This window comes from Humulus lupulus, chromosome X (genome assembly GCF_963169125.1).
Source record: "Humulus lupulus chromosome X, drHumLupu1.1, whole genome shotgun sequence".
NCBI lineage: Eukaryota > Viridiplantae > Streptophyta > Magnoliopsida > Rosales > Cannabaceae > Humulus > Humulus lupulus.
Genome location: NC_084802.1, coordinates 209,513,333 through 209,530,632, shown reverse-complemented (window position 1 = coordinate 209,530,632; position 17,300 = coordinate 209,513,333).

Genomic DNA, 17,300 nt, shown 5'->3' with positions numbered 1-17,300 from the left:
CCACGGGGACCAGCCAGGTTCCCGAGAAGCCCGCTGGAACGGGGACAGAGATCGTGGTGACGATCCCCGAGATCACGCAGAACAACCAGCCCGGTGGTGGCAAAAGAAAGGGAAATGGTGAAAACAGCCAGCACGGTCAAAAGAAGAATAAGTCTGTGGATAAATTCAAGCCCGTGTTCACAACATATACCGAGCTCACCCAGTCCAGGGAAAGTATCTTCCTGGCCAACGCTGCTCGGGTCCCTTGGAAGAGGCCGGAGCCATTGAAACACCACAAAGGAAAGAGAGACACTTCAAAATTCTGTCGTTTTCATAACGACGTCGGCCACAATACCGACGATTGCAGGCATCTAAAAGATGAGATAGAGACTCTCATCCGAGCAGGCCCCTTGGCGCAATATTCACAAAACAGGGTCCCAGCGGGTCGACCCGCTCCAGAAGTCCCAGCCAGTCAGCCCGGGCCTCGGGTAGATCAGGACGTCCCTCCTCCCGTGGTCGAGGGAGAGATATCCACCATCTCTGGAGGACCGCACATGGCTGGCACGAGCAAAGGTGCCCAGAAGAGGTATGTGAACGAATTAAAGGCCCACAACGGAGTGGAGTTCGTCCCGGAGCAGCGTCAGTCAAAACAGCAGCGGTTAGAGAAGCAACCGATTACTTTTACGGAGGAAGACGCAGGCCATGTCCAATTCCCCCATAATGATCCCTTGGTCGTAGCAGTCCAGCTCGCCAACCGGAAAGTGAGGAGAGTGTTGGTGGACAACGGAAGCTCGGTGAACCTCCTGTTCCGATCCACCTTAGAAAAGATGGGTCTAACCGTCGCCGAGCTAAAGGCGACCTCCGTGATGCTATATGGTTTTTCGGGAGAAGGATCGGCAGCGATAGGGACGATTGAGCTGGTGATCACCCTAGGAGAAGAATCTTGGACAGTCTCCAAGCTACTTGAGTTCGTGGTCATTGACTGCTCCGCTGCCTACAACGCCATTTTGGGCCGACCTACGCTCATAGCTTTCGAGGCCATCACTTCCATTCGACACCTCACCGTGAAGTCCCCTACTTCAACAGGAATCTGTATTATCAAGGGCGATCAGCTCGCTGCCAGGGAATGCTACAGCATTTCCATGAAGGGAAAGTCTAAACCCGGGCAGCTGGCAATGGCCATTCAGGGCGAGGAGGAATCTCAGGGACCCTTGGCGGCTCCTGAGATTGAAAAACCTCAGAATCCTGAAGAGGAAAAGATCGCCTTGAGTGAGGACATTGACCCCCGAGTTGGCGAGGACAGATCCGAGCTCCAGGCTATTGAGGAGCTCGAGGAGGTGAACATTGATAAACAAAATCCATCACGGACGGTTAAGCTTGGGAAGAACCTCTGCGACAAGAGAAAGGCGGAGCTGATTACGTTTCTGAAGAATAGCTTGGACGTATTCGCATGGTCCCACGAGGACATGGTGGGGATCAGCCCGAGTGTCATCATGCACACGCTCCATCTGGATAAAAGCGTTCCTGCCAAGTCTCAAAAGCAAAGGCGTTTAGGAACAACCCGAGTTGAAGCCCTAGAAGAAGAAGTGGCCCGGCTCAAAAAGTGTGGCTTTATCCGCGAAGCCAAATTTCCAATTTGGGTCGCCAACCCCGTGCTAGTTCCAAAGCCCAACGGGAAATGGCGGACCTGCATTGATTTCTCCGAACTGAATAAAGCTTGCCCCAAGGATTGCTTTCCATTGCCAAGGATCGATCAGCTGGTGGATGCTACGGCGGGGCACGAGCTCATGTCCTTCATGGACGCGTACTCAGGCTACAATCAGATCGCGATGAATCCGGCAGACCAGGAACATACCAGCTTCATGACCCCAACGAATGTCTATTGCTATAAGGTCATGCCGTTTGGCCTGAAGAATGCCGGAGCTACCTACCAGAGGCTAGTAAACAGAATGTTCGCGGACCAGATCGGAAAGAACATGGAAGTGTATGTTGATGACATGCTCGTCAAGTCAAAGACTGCCGACAACCATGTTTCCGACCTGGAAGAATGTTTTAAAATACTACGGGAATACGGCATGAGGCTTAATCCTCAGAAATGCACGTTCGGTGTCGCATCGGGGAAATTCCTGGGGTTCATAGTCAATACCCGAGGAATCGAGGCGAACCCCGACAAAATCAGGTCACTGCTCGAGCTTCCTTCCCCCAGGTCGCGGAAAGATGTCCAAGGCCTCACAGGAAGAGTGGCAGCACTCAACCGGTTCATTTCCAAGTCAACCGACAAGTGTTTGCCCTTCTACAACCTGCTTCGGGGAAACAAGAAGTTTGAGTGGACAGTAGAGTGCGAAAGCGCGTTCCTTGATCTGAAGGCGCATCTGGCTGAACCGCCCGTGCTGTCCAAGCCCAGGGCAGGAGAGCCTCTTTTCCTCTACATGGCCGTCACGGAGGATGCAGCTAGCACCGTGCTAGTATGAGAAGAGGACCAAGTTCAAAAGCCTGTCTACTACATCAGCAAGAGACTCCTCGGAGCAGAATCACGGTACCCACTGATGGAAAATTTGGCGTTTTGCCTAATCACAGCCTCGCGAAAGCTCAGACCGTATTTCCAGTCCCACTCGGTACACGTCATGACCGATCAGCCTCTAAGGCAGGTTTTTCAAAAGCCTGAAGCATCGGGACGTTTGTTAAAGTGGGCGGTCGAACTCAGTCAGTTCGAGATTTTCTATACTCCACGAACTGCCATAAAAAGTCAGGCATTGGCTGACTTCGTGGCGAAGTGCACGGGATTCCAGGAGGATCCATCAGAAGGCCTACTTCAAGTCGCCTCGCAACATTCGTCGTGGAAAATCTTCATTGATGGTTCATCTAACGAGAACGGCTCCGGGGTCGGAATCATTCTAATATCCCCCGAGGGACATAGATTCCACTCGGCGATAAGGTTCGGATTCAAGGCGTCTAACAATGAGGCAGAGTACGAAGCTTTGTTAGCTGGGCTGAGGGTAGCTAAGGAGTTAAAGGCGAGCTCCGTCCAGTGCTTCAGTGACTCCCAGCTCATGGTAAACCAGGTTCTAGGAGAATATCAGGCGCGGGGACCCAAGATGGCCACCTATTTGGCAAAGGTAAAATCCGAGCTGTCTGCATTCGAGCGAGGATCGATCGAGCAGATACCTTGAGAACAGAACGCCAACGCAGATGCTCTCGCCAAACTCGCCACCTCGGGAGAGACAGAAACCCTGGGGTTGGTGCTAATAGAATTCTTGAAAGAACCAAGTATAGAAGGAGATCGGGCAGAGGTCGAGATGATTGATGCTAGGCCGACCTGGATGACTCCCGTCATTAAGTATCTCACCAAGGGCAAGTTGCCCGAGGGACGTAACGATGCGCGATGAATCTTGTATCAAGCTCCGAGGTATACGCTGGTCGATGTTGTGTTGTACCGACGTGGACATTCCTTGCCTCTCCTCCGGTGCGTTCATCTAGGTGAGGCACAGGCCATCCTGCAGGAAATTCACGAAGGATTCTGCGGAGACCATGCTGGGGGGCAAAGCCTGGCCTTAAAGGTTCTCAGGCAAGGTTATTACTGGCCAACTCTGTCCAAAGACTCGATTTCATATGTGAAAAAGTGCGACAAGTGCCAGCGATTCGCTGTGGTTGCCCGAGCTCCTCCAGTCGAACTGAAAATGATCTCGGCCCCTTGGCCATTCGCCATTTGGGGGATAGATTTAGTAGGCGCCCTGCCTACCGGAAAGGGCGGGGTCCGCTACGCCGTGGTGGCCATCGACTACTTTACTAAGTGGGCCGAGGCAGAGTCGTTGGCAACAATAACATCGAAGAAGGTACTCGACTTTGTGATTAAAAGCATCATCTGTCGATTCGGCCTGCCGAAGAAAATTGTCTCCGACAACGACACTCAGTTCGACAGCAACCTGTTCACCGAATTTTGTGAAAGGCACGGAATTGTGAAAAGCTTCTCCTCTGTGGCCTATCCTCAGGCAAACGGCCAGGTCGAGGCTGTCAACAAGACTCTAAAGGCGAGCCTCAAGAAAAGATTATATGAGGCAAAGGGGGTCTGGCCAGAGCAGCTCCCCCAGGTCCTTTGGGCATACCGGACCTCGCATCGGACTCCTACGGGTCACACTCCTTTCTCCCTAACCTTTGGGAGTGAAGCAGTCCTCCCCGTGGAAGTTAAAGTTCTGTCGCATAGAGTCCAGTCCTACGACCAAGAAAGGAACCACGAGCTCCTATGCCATTCCTTAGACCTTATCGATGAAAGGCGAGAGGATTCGCAACTCCAGCTCGCCCATTACCAGCAAAAGATCACTCGCTACTTCAACACTAAAGTCAAAAAACATACCTTTAGCGTTGGCGATTTGGTCCTAAGGAGAGTTTTCCTGGCCGGGAAAGATCCCAAAGATGGAGTCTTGGGACCGAACTGGGAAGGATCATACCAGGTCATTGAGGTCATCAAGGAAGGAACTTATAAGTTAACTCGACTTGATGGAGGGGCAGTCCCGCGGACTTGGAACGCCATCCACTTGAAGAAATATTATCAATGACCCACTTGTAAGGCCTGGAAGGCCACTTTTTATGTATTAATAAAAATCAAGTTTTTCTTTTTGTTTGCAAGTGTAATCTTAAAGTAACTGTGAAAGACCTTTTCCCAGTTACTTGGGGGGCATATGGTACCTGGATATAACCAGGTCTCCTTAACGACTTAGATGTTGATTCTTATCTATGTATAAGGGTTAACAAGAACTAAGTCTTATCCTGGTTTTAACCGTGTCATAAAACTTAGAAGTTAACTTAAATTTATTGATTGTGGTTCTTCTTAAAGAAGCTCAAGATATGGATAAAAGTTGACACGAACTAAGTTTTCAAAATAAGCTCCTGGTTTTAACCGGGTCATAAAACTTAGAAGTTAACTTAAATTTATTGATCGTGGTTCTTCTTAAAGAAGCTCAAGATATGGATAAAAGTTGACGCGAACTAAGTTTTCAAAATAAGCTCCTGGTTTTAACCGGGTCATAAAACTTAGAAGTTAACTTAAATTTATTGATCGTGGTTCTTCTTAAAGAAGCTCGAGATTTGGATAAAAGTTGACACGAACTAAGTTTTCAAAATAAGCTCCTGGTTTTAACCGGGTCATTAAACTTAGAAGTTAACTTAAATTTATGGATCGTGGTTCTTCTTAAAAGGGCTCGGGATATAAATAACGGTTAACACAAACTAAGTTTATCAAAAAAAAATATGTGTATTGTAGCCAAAAGCATGAAGAAATACATAAGTTAAAATTGCAAGGCAAATTGTCTCGAGGTAAAAATACCTCGTGCTAAGGATTACACAAAATACTTCAAAATAAAAAAGAGAAGAAAAAGCGCCCTAAGCCCCATCAGTCGGCCCCTTGGAGGTCGCGGTCTCACCCTGCTCCGCCACGCCAGAGGCTTCCCCAGTCTCCGAGGGCGGCACCTCTTTGTCAAGGCGGGCTTGGAACTTCACCAACAAGCGCGCCCAGAGACTCGGCGGCATGAAAGAGAAGTCAGCCTCCGGGTTGTGGGCCCAGCAATGATAGAACAGTTCCTGCATGGACTGTTCCGAGGTGGTCCGTTCGGCTTCAAGAGCGGCCTGGGCCTCGGTCTTCGCTGCCTCAAGGTCTGTTCGCGAGGTGGCAAGGGATGCCTCAAGCTCTTGGACCTTCGAGCGAGTCCTCTCTAACTCGGCCTTCGAGGCTGCCAGCGCATCTTTCGCCGCCTGAGCTTCCTGAAGGGCGGCCTGGTGCCCAGCCCTCATCTCCTCAAGCTGAGCTCTGGTCCTGGTGATGGCTCGATGTACGGCAGCGATGCCCTGCGAGAAATGAAAGATAAATTGGCTAAGTAGAAAAATAAGGCGGTGTGTAAGGGGTAAAGCCTTAAAAGAATGGGGCAGCTTACCGTTAGGGTCATGTCCATCGAAGACTCTATTACGTGGACCGGGCTCATTGTCTCAATAGCCCGGAGCTCCTTCACTTTGAACTTGTAGAAATGGTTGACGGCGTAGCTCGCTGACTCGTACACCGTCCCCCGGAAGGCTTCTGGGATCTTCTCCAGGTCCTGGGGATCGACCGGGATGCGTACGCCGGGGGCCACTACAGCCGGAGTCCCGACCTCCATTCCCACGTCCTAGGTGGCTGATGGAGATCGCTGGGGCGGCGGGGGCATGTGTCCTGCTCCGGCAGCAGGAAGAATTGCCCCCTCGACCTGGGATGATGGGGTTTTTTCCTTCTCCTTTGCCGGAGATTTAGTGGAGCCCCCCGCCGTGCTCTTGGACCCTCGAAGCCTTTTCAATCTTGGGCCTGCTGGGGGATTCCCCCCGAAGTCTATGCCCCGCAAGCTATCCTCGGGCTGAGACATCTCTTCTGCCAAAAACAAAAAACATGGTTATTACAAGTTAGCAATCGAGCAGAAATAAAAGCAAAAGGTTAAAGGCAAAAAGTATGCGAATACTAAGGGAGCCCTACCCCCCGAGCTGGAAGAACCTAAGACGATTATTTCCCGAACAGGCGCAAGTTCTGGGTCCGGCTCTGACTCGGGGCTAGACTCTTCTACATACTGCCTAAGCCCCGGAGCATAGATACCCCTCTAGAGTGATGGCCATGTGCGTAAGTTGGTCCCATACTCCTAAAAAATGATCGACCTAAAAGCTAGGGTGTTATCTACTACTACGGTACCCCTAGGCCGGCTCTCTTGGTGATCCAGCACGAGCCGGTCAACACAATGGAGCAAGAGTGTGTTCAGGTCCGGGTCCCTTCGGTGATGATGGACGATCTGCCTAGGATTGAACCTAACCAGCCGGGGGTCCGCAGTGGCCCTATCTACATTCTTAAGCAAATAAGTGTTACCTTGACCGGAAGGACCCGCGGCTGCTCCGGATTGGAACCTCTCCTCGTCCATCCCCTGGGCGACCTCCAAGGCCCTCTTCCTATTCCTCACGAGCGGAACTTCAGCCACCTCGTCCTCCTCGTCTTCCTCTGCCGCGACCTCCTCCACGATGATAGGTCTGTTGTCGCGGGCTGGGGGCGGCCCCCGGGGCCTCTTCAGGTTCAGAGTCTAATTTGGGAAAATCAGTTTGCAGAACACCATCGTCTCATCCGTCACGAGCACGCGATAGTCCTTTTCACTGGGGGGCAAGCCCGCCAGTGTTTCATATTGACCTCCGAGGGTCACAGACTTTTCGGTCCTCGCGTAGATGGCTGCAAGATTGGCTGGAATCAGAGTGGAATACGGGAGGAGCTAAAATAAAATAACACTTAAAAGGCGAGCTAAGATCAGGGTTCACTTACGAGGAAGGTTGAAGTAGTGGTGCTCGCAGTTCCGGAACCCAGTTGACATGAAGAACTGGTCCTTGAAGTCATTTGGGTGGCTTGGCAGCTCGATGACCGCCGCCGTATTAGGAAAACGGGTTAAATAGTAGAACCCGTCGCCTCGCCCCTGCTGGTCCAGGCTGGCTTTTAGGCAAAAGAAGTATAAAATATCCGCAGGAGTGGGGACCTCCCACTCCTGCTTCTTGAATAAGTACCTCAACCCTGCCAACAGACGGTAGGAGTTGGGGGGGAGCTGAAATGGGGCCAACCCCACATAGTTCAGGAAATCAGCGAAATACTGATCCAGGGGAAGGAAGGTCCCTGCCTTGAAGTGTTCACCGCTCCAGGCCGCGAACGATTCGTCGAGCGGCGTGCAGCTCCGCTCGCCCTCCGCAGCAGGTCGGGCAATAATGGAGGCTTTCCCCAGTGGAATGTTGTTGGTGAGGAAGAGTTTGTTGATCTTCGCCTGGTCGGTTATCTTTGAGACGATTCTCTCCGCCTCAAAAAATGCGTCGGGGGCCACCTCGATCTCCTTCTCCACGGCCGGCCCAAAGTGGGGGATCGGCGAGCTGGACATCACCGCCTTTCCTTTCTCTTGCTGGGAGGCCGATCTTCCAACGTTCTTCTGAGGGAGGTTCTTTTTTGGAGCCATCTGGTCGCCTAGTGAACACAAGAAAACATTTTAGAAAAGGCGACCCAAGCAGGAGGAAGAATAATTATTATTTGCACGAGCTGAGGTAAGCCCAGCTCGAGGAAGATGGAACCACGCGGTTCAGTGAACACGCGCATATACTCTCAACAGATCCCAGATTACTCGGAATTCGCGTGTCAGGGGGTTCAGAGTAAAATTTTCCTTGGGAGGAAAGTTTCAGTAGGCAGGAATTGCAAAACCGCCCATGAGGCGTGTTCCCTAAGCTACACGGTATTGCACTCAAAATTCCCAAAACTCCTACCCAGAAATTGTTCCAGAAAAAGCATCCTGAAACCCATGCTCTAAGGTGATTTCCTACAACAAGTGTGTCCTAACCTAAAAATGGCTGTCACCCTCCATATCCACGCAACCCAGAAAACCCTTGCATGCGGCTACAGTAAATTTTTTTACCTAAGCTACAGTAGCATGTTTTCAAAGTGAACAGGGTCAGGAAACTTACAGTGTATGGCTGGAAGGTAGACGAGAGTGTTGCGCTGGTAGGAGCTTCGTCGGTGTAGTAGCTTCCAAAGCTTCGGAGAAACTCGTGCGCCTAAGCTTCTTGAACGATGAAAATGACAGCAATAGAGTTGAGGGTTTCGTTCTTCTGAAAGTTAGAGAGGGAAGAAGAAAAGAGATTTGGGAAATTTTGAATGAAGGGGTGGCCCGTGCGTAGGGTGGCCACCCCCTTTTTATATACGTGAAGAATCACGTGTAGAAGGCTCTTGGATGACCCTAGTGAGGGATCCGAGGCCTTCCACTCGAAATACGAAACGACGGCTGGGCATAGACTAGGCCATTAAATGCGGTTCTCGTAAAACGTACCGTCACCACCCATGACGTTCCACGTATCGGACGCCTGCACAAAAAGTAGAATGTGAAGGGTTGTGGGGAAGTCTAAAAGCCCCTACTGTGGTCTTCAATATATGACGTCATATACCACGAGCAGGAGCTTAGGGGGCAGATGTACGCCCTGGTTTTCCCACGGGCTGATTAGCAGGTCGAGCCTCGGACTAATCATGGTTAGTCCGTAAATTTCCCCAGGCCGGAGCTCTTGTTTTCGAGGTCGTACTCTATTAGCTCGAGGTATCCTCAAGGACTCGCCAAGGTTGCCCAAGACTGGGGGAAGGAGTCTGAAGGCCAAAGGTCGGGTCAAGGGAGCAGATCGTGGTACGAGCTGCTCATGGATCTCTGACCCTCTGTAAAGTCAACACACGCTAGATAAACGTGCCTATATCTGACATCACGTGTCCGATATCTCCCTGACTTCTCGGACACGCAGCAGGAACGTGCGTATTCAGACACCCACGGCTGGGTTGGGCCGTGCGGCCCATTATCTCCTTACCTATCAATTTGACCATACTTATGTGTCAGGTTTAGGAATTAATCATGGATGTCACAGAGTTGATATGACAAATAAGAAGGTCACGGGATGACCTCCTTACCAACTTCCAGGTGCCTTCTCCTATAAATATGGAGACCCTGGGAGTTGATAAGGGTTGGAAAAAATAGTCTCTGGAGAGATATATACTTTGTAACCAAATACCCAGAACAGATCAATAATATTGATTAGTGGAGTAGAAGGATTTTAACCTTTGAACCACTTAAAAACGTGTCTTGAGTCACCAAGTTCATCCTCTAAGATTTCATATCTGTGACGGTTCTACTTTCAGCACTAATCCCTTTCTCTTCTTCTCTTAATTACCTGTTGGCGAAGAACCGCGTCAACAATATATATAACTTTTTGTTGGCTTTAAATTTTTTTAAATTAAATAATTAAAATTTGATCAAATAAACTTTTTAAATTCATAGTTTTAATTTAGAATTTTTTTTAATATTTTATTATTCATAGGTCTTTTTTCTAAAAGAAATTTAGAAAAAAATATAATTTTAAAACTAGAATGCATCATATATAATAGGGAAAATACCAATTTGGCTCATGTGTTTTGCCTGAATACTCGATCGACTCCTATGTTTTGTTAAATGACAAAACGAACCCTGTGTTTTGCAAAATGGAACAAAATGATACCCTGAATATGATTTTGGTCAAACAATTTTTCAATATGACTAAAATACCCTTAGATTTCTGAATTAATTAATTTATTAAATAATGAAAAATATATTTTAAAATAAAAAATGAAAAAACATATATTTAATTTTTTTTTTCTCTCTCCTCTCTCTTCTCTTCCCCTTTCTTTCCGATCTTCTCATTTTCTTCTCTTCTGTTCTTCTTCTCCTTCTCTCATCTCTCAGTTTGATTCTCAAAGCCACAAAGCACCCAAAATAGCATCAACTACACAATGAAGAAAAATGTCCCCTGCAAGCCCAAATCAAAGAATATATCTATAATTTTCTCTTTAGAAAGAAAATCCAAGAAACTGCATTGAAAAAGTACACAAATGATTTTTTTTTTCTCAGCAACCAAACAACAAAAATTGAAAGTTTTTAGCAACTTAATCCAAAAGCTAAAATAAACCCATTTCAGAGACGAGAGATACCATCAGAATGAGCCCCACATCCTTTCTAGTGAGGTATATCAATGCCTCCAATTATCAAAAGGTACCCGGGCTCCAATCGATGAAGGTCGAACCTAGACCCAGCCCCATGCCCCATCAGCGAAACCAGCTCCCTAGTCATGAACCACCAGACCCAGCCCCAAGCCCCATCATCGAACCCAGCTCCCCAATCGCGAACCACCAGACCCAACCCCAACCTCAAGCCCATCAGTGAACCCAGGCGCTCCGCCCCATCTGACTCGCACCTTTGTGCTTTCAAGCACCCCAAATCAGAACCCTTCTGAGAGCCCCACCCAGGCGTCGTTCCAAGCTGCACGCAACCAAGCGCGCGAGACCCCTGTGACCCCATGCGTGCGATTCTGAGCATCCAAATCCGAGAGAACCCAGGCGAGATTCAACCAGCCCACGCGTGGCATCCCAGCCCAGTCGCAAGCCCCTGCCATCCACAATCTAACATTCGCCACCACCATCTCTGTTTAGCCCCAACGACACCTACATCGCGAGAAACTCAGGCATCCTCCAGCAGCCCCAAAAATTGACCTTGCTGGCCATCTATCTTAGTCTGAGCTGCATATCTTTTGAGAAAGGAGCTGTGATTTTTCTCTCCTGCTACTGGCTCTTAGGAGTCGCAGATTTTTGGCTGGGACGTGGATGCTCGGCTTGGGGTTCTGGGTTCGTGGATGAAAAGGAGAGGAAGAACAGAAAAGAAGAAAATGATAAGATCGGGAAGGAAGGAGAAAAGAAGAGAAGAGAGAGGAAAGAGAAAAGAAAAAGAAAATTAAATATATGTTTTTTTTTTCATTTTTTATTTTGAAATCTATTTTTCATTATTTAATAAATTCATTAATTTATAATCTTAGGATATTTTAGTCATATTGAACAATTGTTTGACCAAAATCGGGTTCAGGATATCATTTTGTTAAATTTTTGCAAAACACGGGGTCTGTTTTGCTATTTAACAAAATATAGGGGTTAATCGAATATTCGGGCAAAACACAGGGGCCAAATTGATATTTTTCCTATATAATATATAAATCAAAACATAAAAAATACCAAAATTTAAATTATTATGAACACTAAATTTTAAACTAATGAACAACATCAAATAATTTACTTTTTAATTACATCAAATATTTATTTTAGATTTTATTTAGTTGTCTTAGTTTTAGATTTAAAAATTGTTAACTAGATATACGTAAAATCTTATTTAATTGGTATATAATTTATAACTTAAAAATATTAAATAAATTATGCAACTTAGTAGTTCAATTAGACAATTAAATAAAAAATTATAACTTAACATAAATTAGATAATAAAACTAAGTATATTGACGACGAAAATGCCTAAATATTTTCAATTTTTACACTTTAATATTGAAATCTTTTTTGTGTGTGTGGTACTAATACATTTCATCCACTTTTTGTCGCAAAAGTTGATATCCACACTTAATGACAAATATAGGTGCACATGTGGCAATATTTAATTGGTCCATGTCATTTTAATCTTTTAAATATTATAAAAATTAGTTAAAAATCATTTAAAAATACAAAAATTACTAAAAACTAATAAAAATTAAAATATAATTACTAAACACACGTACAATTAAATTAATTAAAATAAAACCATATTATTTTAAGAAAAATTATATTTATCAAACTTATAATCAAAATTAAAACAAAAGTAAAACAAACTAAAAATTGGATTCAACTAGTACGTGCTTCTCCTTCCCTTATTCTGCAGGTAGGTGGGCGGAGATTGGGGATAAACCATGGATGATGGGATCTATGGTTGTGGGCAGAGGATGGCACCGATGGGATCTATGGTTATGGGTGACGAGATCTGTGGCAGGACGAAGGTGTTGGGTTTATGGTGAGGATGGGAATCACAACATCAACATCGTAGGAGGACTTGGGTTTTCTGGTTGACCATCTTCTTCCGCAATGTCGGCAAGCTCAACAAGATTTGCAAGCATGGAGGGTTAAGGAAGATAGGCAAGCTCAAATATCATATATGAAATTATTGAGTTCTTTGGATGATATTGATTATGGGCATTAAATAGAATTTTTTTTTTTTGCTTGAAGAGTCTAATCTAGGTTGAAGATAACTTAAGAATATTGTTTAATTTTCTTTTAGATAATCAATGAAAACTTCTTATTTGGGTTGTTGTATGAAGTTCAAACAATATGAATTTAAGGTTGTTGTATGAATTAATCCATTTTTGTATAGATTGATGTTTGTGTTTAAGATTTGAGTGATACTTTTAACTTTTCTCTTTTGTTTTTGTTCAACTAATTCAAAGAGCTCTTAGTCTTTATCAAGAAGAAGAAGAAGAAGAAGAAGAAGAAGAAGAAGAAGAAGAATGATAAATTTTTCATCTAGGGTTTAATTTTTATATTTTTATTATAAACCAATTTTTAATTTTTGCATTAGTTTAGGTTTAGAATTATAAATTGTTTTGGGTTTATAAATTAAAAAAAATGATTTTAAAGTATTTTTAAATAAAAAAAATGGTATTTACAGCATAAATACCTTTTATTTTTGGGTTTATAACATATATCAATTTTTTTTTTGTCGGCAAAAATGCAGATCGACCGTTAAGTGCTTATTGGACTCATTAAGTTAAGGGAAATTTCACTTTTTATACATACTAATATGGATAATTACATAACAATTCTAGCACTAATTACAATTTCAAATTGATGCTAAACATTCCCCTTTTTTCCAAAATACCCCTCTCATTTTTCTACATCCAAAAAAATCAATATCTCACTTCTCTCTCAGTTTCTCTCTCTCTCTCTCTCTCTCACTCTCACAAAAAACCCAGAGATCCCAATTTCAGCTCCTACCTCTGTCGAGCCCACCTCCATTGAGTAAAAAATTCAGAATTTCGGTTCTCTGTCTTCTCTCTCGGTTTCTCTCTCTTTCTCTCCCACTCTCACAAAAAACCCAGAGACGTTCAACTCCCATCTCTATTGAGCCCACCTCCATCGAGCCCCCACCTCTGTCGAGCCCACCTCCGTCGAGCCACCACCTCCATCGAAATAGAGACCCACGGCGATTACGAGACCCACATCGACCCATTTCCCCCGAAGTTTGACAATCAAAGGTAAAATCTCGAACCCATTTCAATTTTTGATAGAGCATATTATTGAATCTGTGAAAGTGAAAAGTGAAATTTCCCTTGTTGAATCTGTGATCTGTGGATTGTGTTCATTGTTTTTTGGGGATTTTTTCTGGTTTTGCACCAGTAGTTCGATAGGTTCGATATAGATTTGATACAGGTTCGATAATGACTCGAGTGATCTTTGGTAATAGATAAAACAAGCTCGATAGGCTCGATTATGGTTCGATACTTGCTCGATAGGGGTAGTTGAATGGTTCAATAGTAGGCTTGATATAGTAGGCTCGATGGAACCTTGACATTAGCTCGATATAAGATCGATGGTATACTAAAGATTAGGTTTAATAACGGCTCGATGGAAGTTCGACAGAGGCTCAATGAATAGATTGATTAAGCTCGATAGGGCTCGATAACAAGCCGATATAAGCTCGATGGCAGTGTTTATTTCGGTTTTTGATGATTTTTTTTTTTTAATTTTTTCCATATTCTATTTGACAATTTGTGTTCTTACCAATTTTTTTTAATGTGTTGTTGCAGATGCCTAAGTTGCTTGTTCCATTCAGTGATCACTTTCCTAGTCGAGTGACATATTGGGGTAGTAGCACTTTAAATCACATTAAGACTAGGTTTGTGGAGCTCGGTCTGCTTGAAAGGGCTAAGGAATCCCTTTAAAAGCAGTTCTTTTTGGCTTCGGAGTTTAATTTCTCTGGAGTCTTGGTGCATCAACTGTTGTTGAGTAAAATCGCCAGCAACAACGAAGATGAGGTGCATTTCTTCTTGGGGTCGAAGTCTTGTAGATTCGGCATGGGAGAGTTTGCCCTGGTGACGGGGTTGAATTTCAGTACCTTCCCGTCACCAGAAGAGTTGGAAGGGCATAATCTCAGCAACCGGTTGATAAAGGAGTATTTCAACGATGCTGAGAAAGTAAAGCTCTCACAAGTGGACCATGCTTTCAATACTTGTACTGTTGTGGAAGATGTGTACAAGCTTGGTCTATGTTTGTTGGTTGAGGGGGTTCTGAATGCCATTGAAGGAAAGTTGCACATTTGGCGAGATATTCTGAAAATTGTCGAGGACGTAGAGTACTTCTTCAGCTATCCATGGGGGAAATACTCTTATAGGAGGCTATTGCAGTCTTGTAAGAAGGATATGGTGAAGCAAAATGCCAACTATGATGCCAAGAAGGATGCCAAGGTGCAGCAAGAGTCCAAGTACAGTATGTATGGTTATGCCCCGGCCTTACAGTACTGGGCATATGAGGCTATCCAGCAGCTTACGACGGAGTTTGTTGTGAGCTCAGGAAACATGGTCCCGAGGATGCTTAGTTGGTCACATCGGAGGAACAAGGATTTCACCAAGTCCATCATCTCACCGATGTTATCGAAGAAGAATGTAAGTTATATTTTTTTTTATCTATATGCTTATCTTTTATCATTATTTGAGTTAATCAAATGTTTTATGTTGTTTGCAATTGATTGTCCTTCCGATGTTGAAGCCTCGACTAGCAGAAAAAGACTATTATTTGTGTTATCCAATAAATTAGCATTTGTGACGTGGCAAATAATCTCTTGACACGTGGCTGACACCTGGAGCGTCTGCTAGAGTATCGACCAGGAGACACACCAGAAGCAGGACAGACCTGTTTTTACCACGACCAGACTGGTCGGTGGTTCCGCTGGCAAAGCAACATTTATGGAAAGATCTTATGTATCCCGAATTTATTTCATGCAATCTTCTGAATATCCCATGATTCAGGGGATAATATCTGTAACAATATTGGGCAACCCTCCATGAGCCTATAAAAAGCAGGAGATGGCTCATGGGAAGGGACTTTTGGAGCCCGGAAATCATAGAGATATAGAAATTATCTGTGAAAACTTGTATTGTTTATGAGGAGTGTTGAAACTCATTGAACCCAAGTTCTCTGATCACACTTTTGTTCCCATATCAATATCATTCTAAGTGGACGTAGGTCATTACCAGATTCTGGGGCCGAACCACTATAAATTACTGTGTTTTCTTTACTTTTGTCATTACGTTATTATCTATACATATTCGTCTATATCATTCATATTTTGACTCCGTGTCAGTTGGCTAAATCGAGGGTCAACATTCTGGTGCTTTCATTGAGAGGACAACTCATCATTGTTGATAAAACTAATGGCGAAAGCAGGGAAGAAAGCTGCTTAGACCGCCGCCGCTGCACCGTCGAATCCGCCACCTCCTCCTCCCCCTGCAAGCATGGCGGAAGATGAGCCGCAACTAGATTTTGAAGAGGAGGAAATGGACGATGCGACTTTGAGGAGCACCTTGGGCACGTTGCAGGAAGAGCTGGCTAGTCTGAGAGCCAATCAAGAGACTGCCGCATAAGCTATGGCAAGGCAGCAGCAGGAACTTGATCGTCAGAGGGCGGAGTTAAGCGAGAGACAAGCGGAGGTGGATCGCCGCCAGACTGAGGCCATGGCAGCCCTTGAAGCGGCCTTGCTGTTGGCCAGAAATCAGGCCGCGCCTGCCTCGCAGCCTAATCAACCTGAAACTGGGCCACCCCAGGGAGGTCCCAATCCTAGCCCACCGGTCCATCCTTCAAGTCCGCAAAGGCCTGAACAGCCCCAGATGCCCCATGACGACGTCCCACTGGACCCCGAGGCAGATCCACCATCCCACGCTGCTCGAGGTAATCCCCCGCAGCAAAGGCAGAATAGGGCCGAGCGACAGCCTCGTAGTCCTAGACGCCGCGAGAATGATGGGCCACACCAAGCGAACAGGGGTCACTACCCTCCTGGTAACAGGAGAGACTCGGAGTTAGGCTCTGCGGTCCGTGGATCCCAACAGCATGATAATGCACGGGGACATCGCGACCAGCGCAGGCCACCCTCTAACGCTCGGGGTGTTTCTGCCAGAGACGGGAATAGAGGGAACAACCAGTCTTACCATAGCCAGTCAAAGTTCAAAGATGGCCACGGCTACAACGAGGCTGACTCAGGCAAGAACAATGCTGATGGGAGGAACGGAAATAAAGGTAAGAGCAGGAGCCAAATACCTCAAGATGATCAACCAAATAGACAAGATGCTGGGGGGCAACCCAGGCAAAATAATGTCTTCAACCGGCTCGGAGGTAGCGAGCAACGGAGAAGAGAGGAAGATCTAAGAGACATACTCAATGATCGTCGAGAGAAGCATGGTGAGAACATCCCCCCAGCAGCAGAGACCGTAGCTATTCCTACTGCGTTGCAAGCCCAGATAGACGCACTAAATCAGGCTGTGCAACAGTTGGTCGGAGGAAGGACCTCTTATATTGACCACGATAGAAGAAAAGGCACTCCATTTATCCAAAGAATAGCCAACGCAGAGACTCCCAGCAAGTTCAAGATGCCCACGCTCCCGAACTTTGATGGATACGGAGATCCCGTCTCGCATGTGAATAAGTTTGAAATCCAGATGGACATTCAGAAGGTGTCCGAAGACGCTCGGTGTAGGATCTTTCCTGCAACACTTTCTGAAGCCGCGCAGGAATGGTTCTTTAAGTTCCCACCTGCAAGCATAGTTTCCTGGGAAATGTTCGTAAGGGAGTTCTACGGACAGTTCTACGCAGGTCGTGTCCACCCGACCGAAGCAAACCAACTGGTTGAGATCCGCCAGCAAGATGGAGAATCACTAAAAGA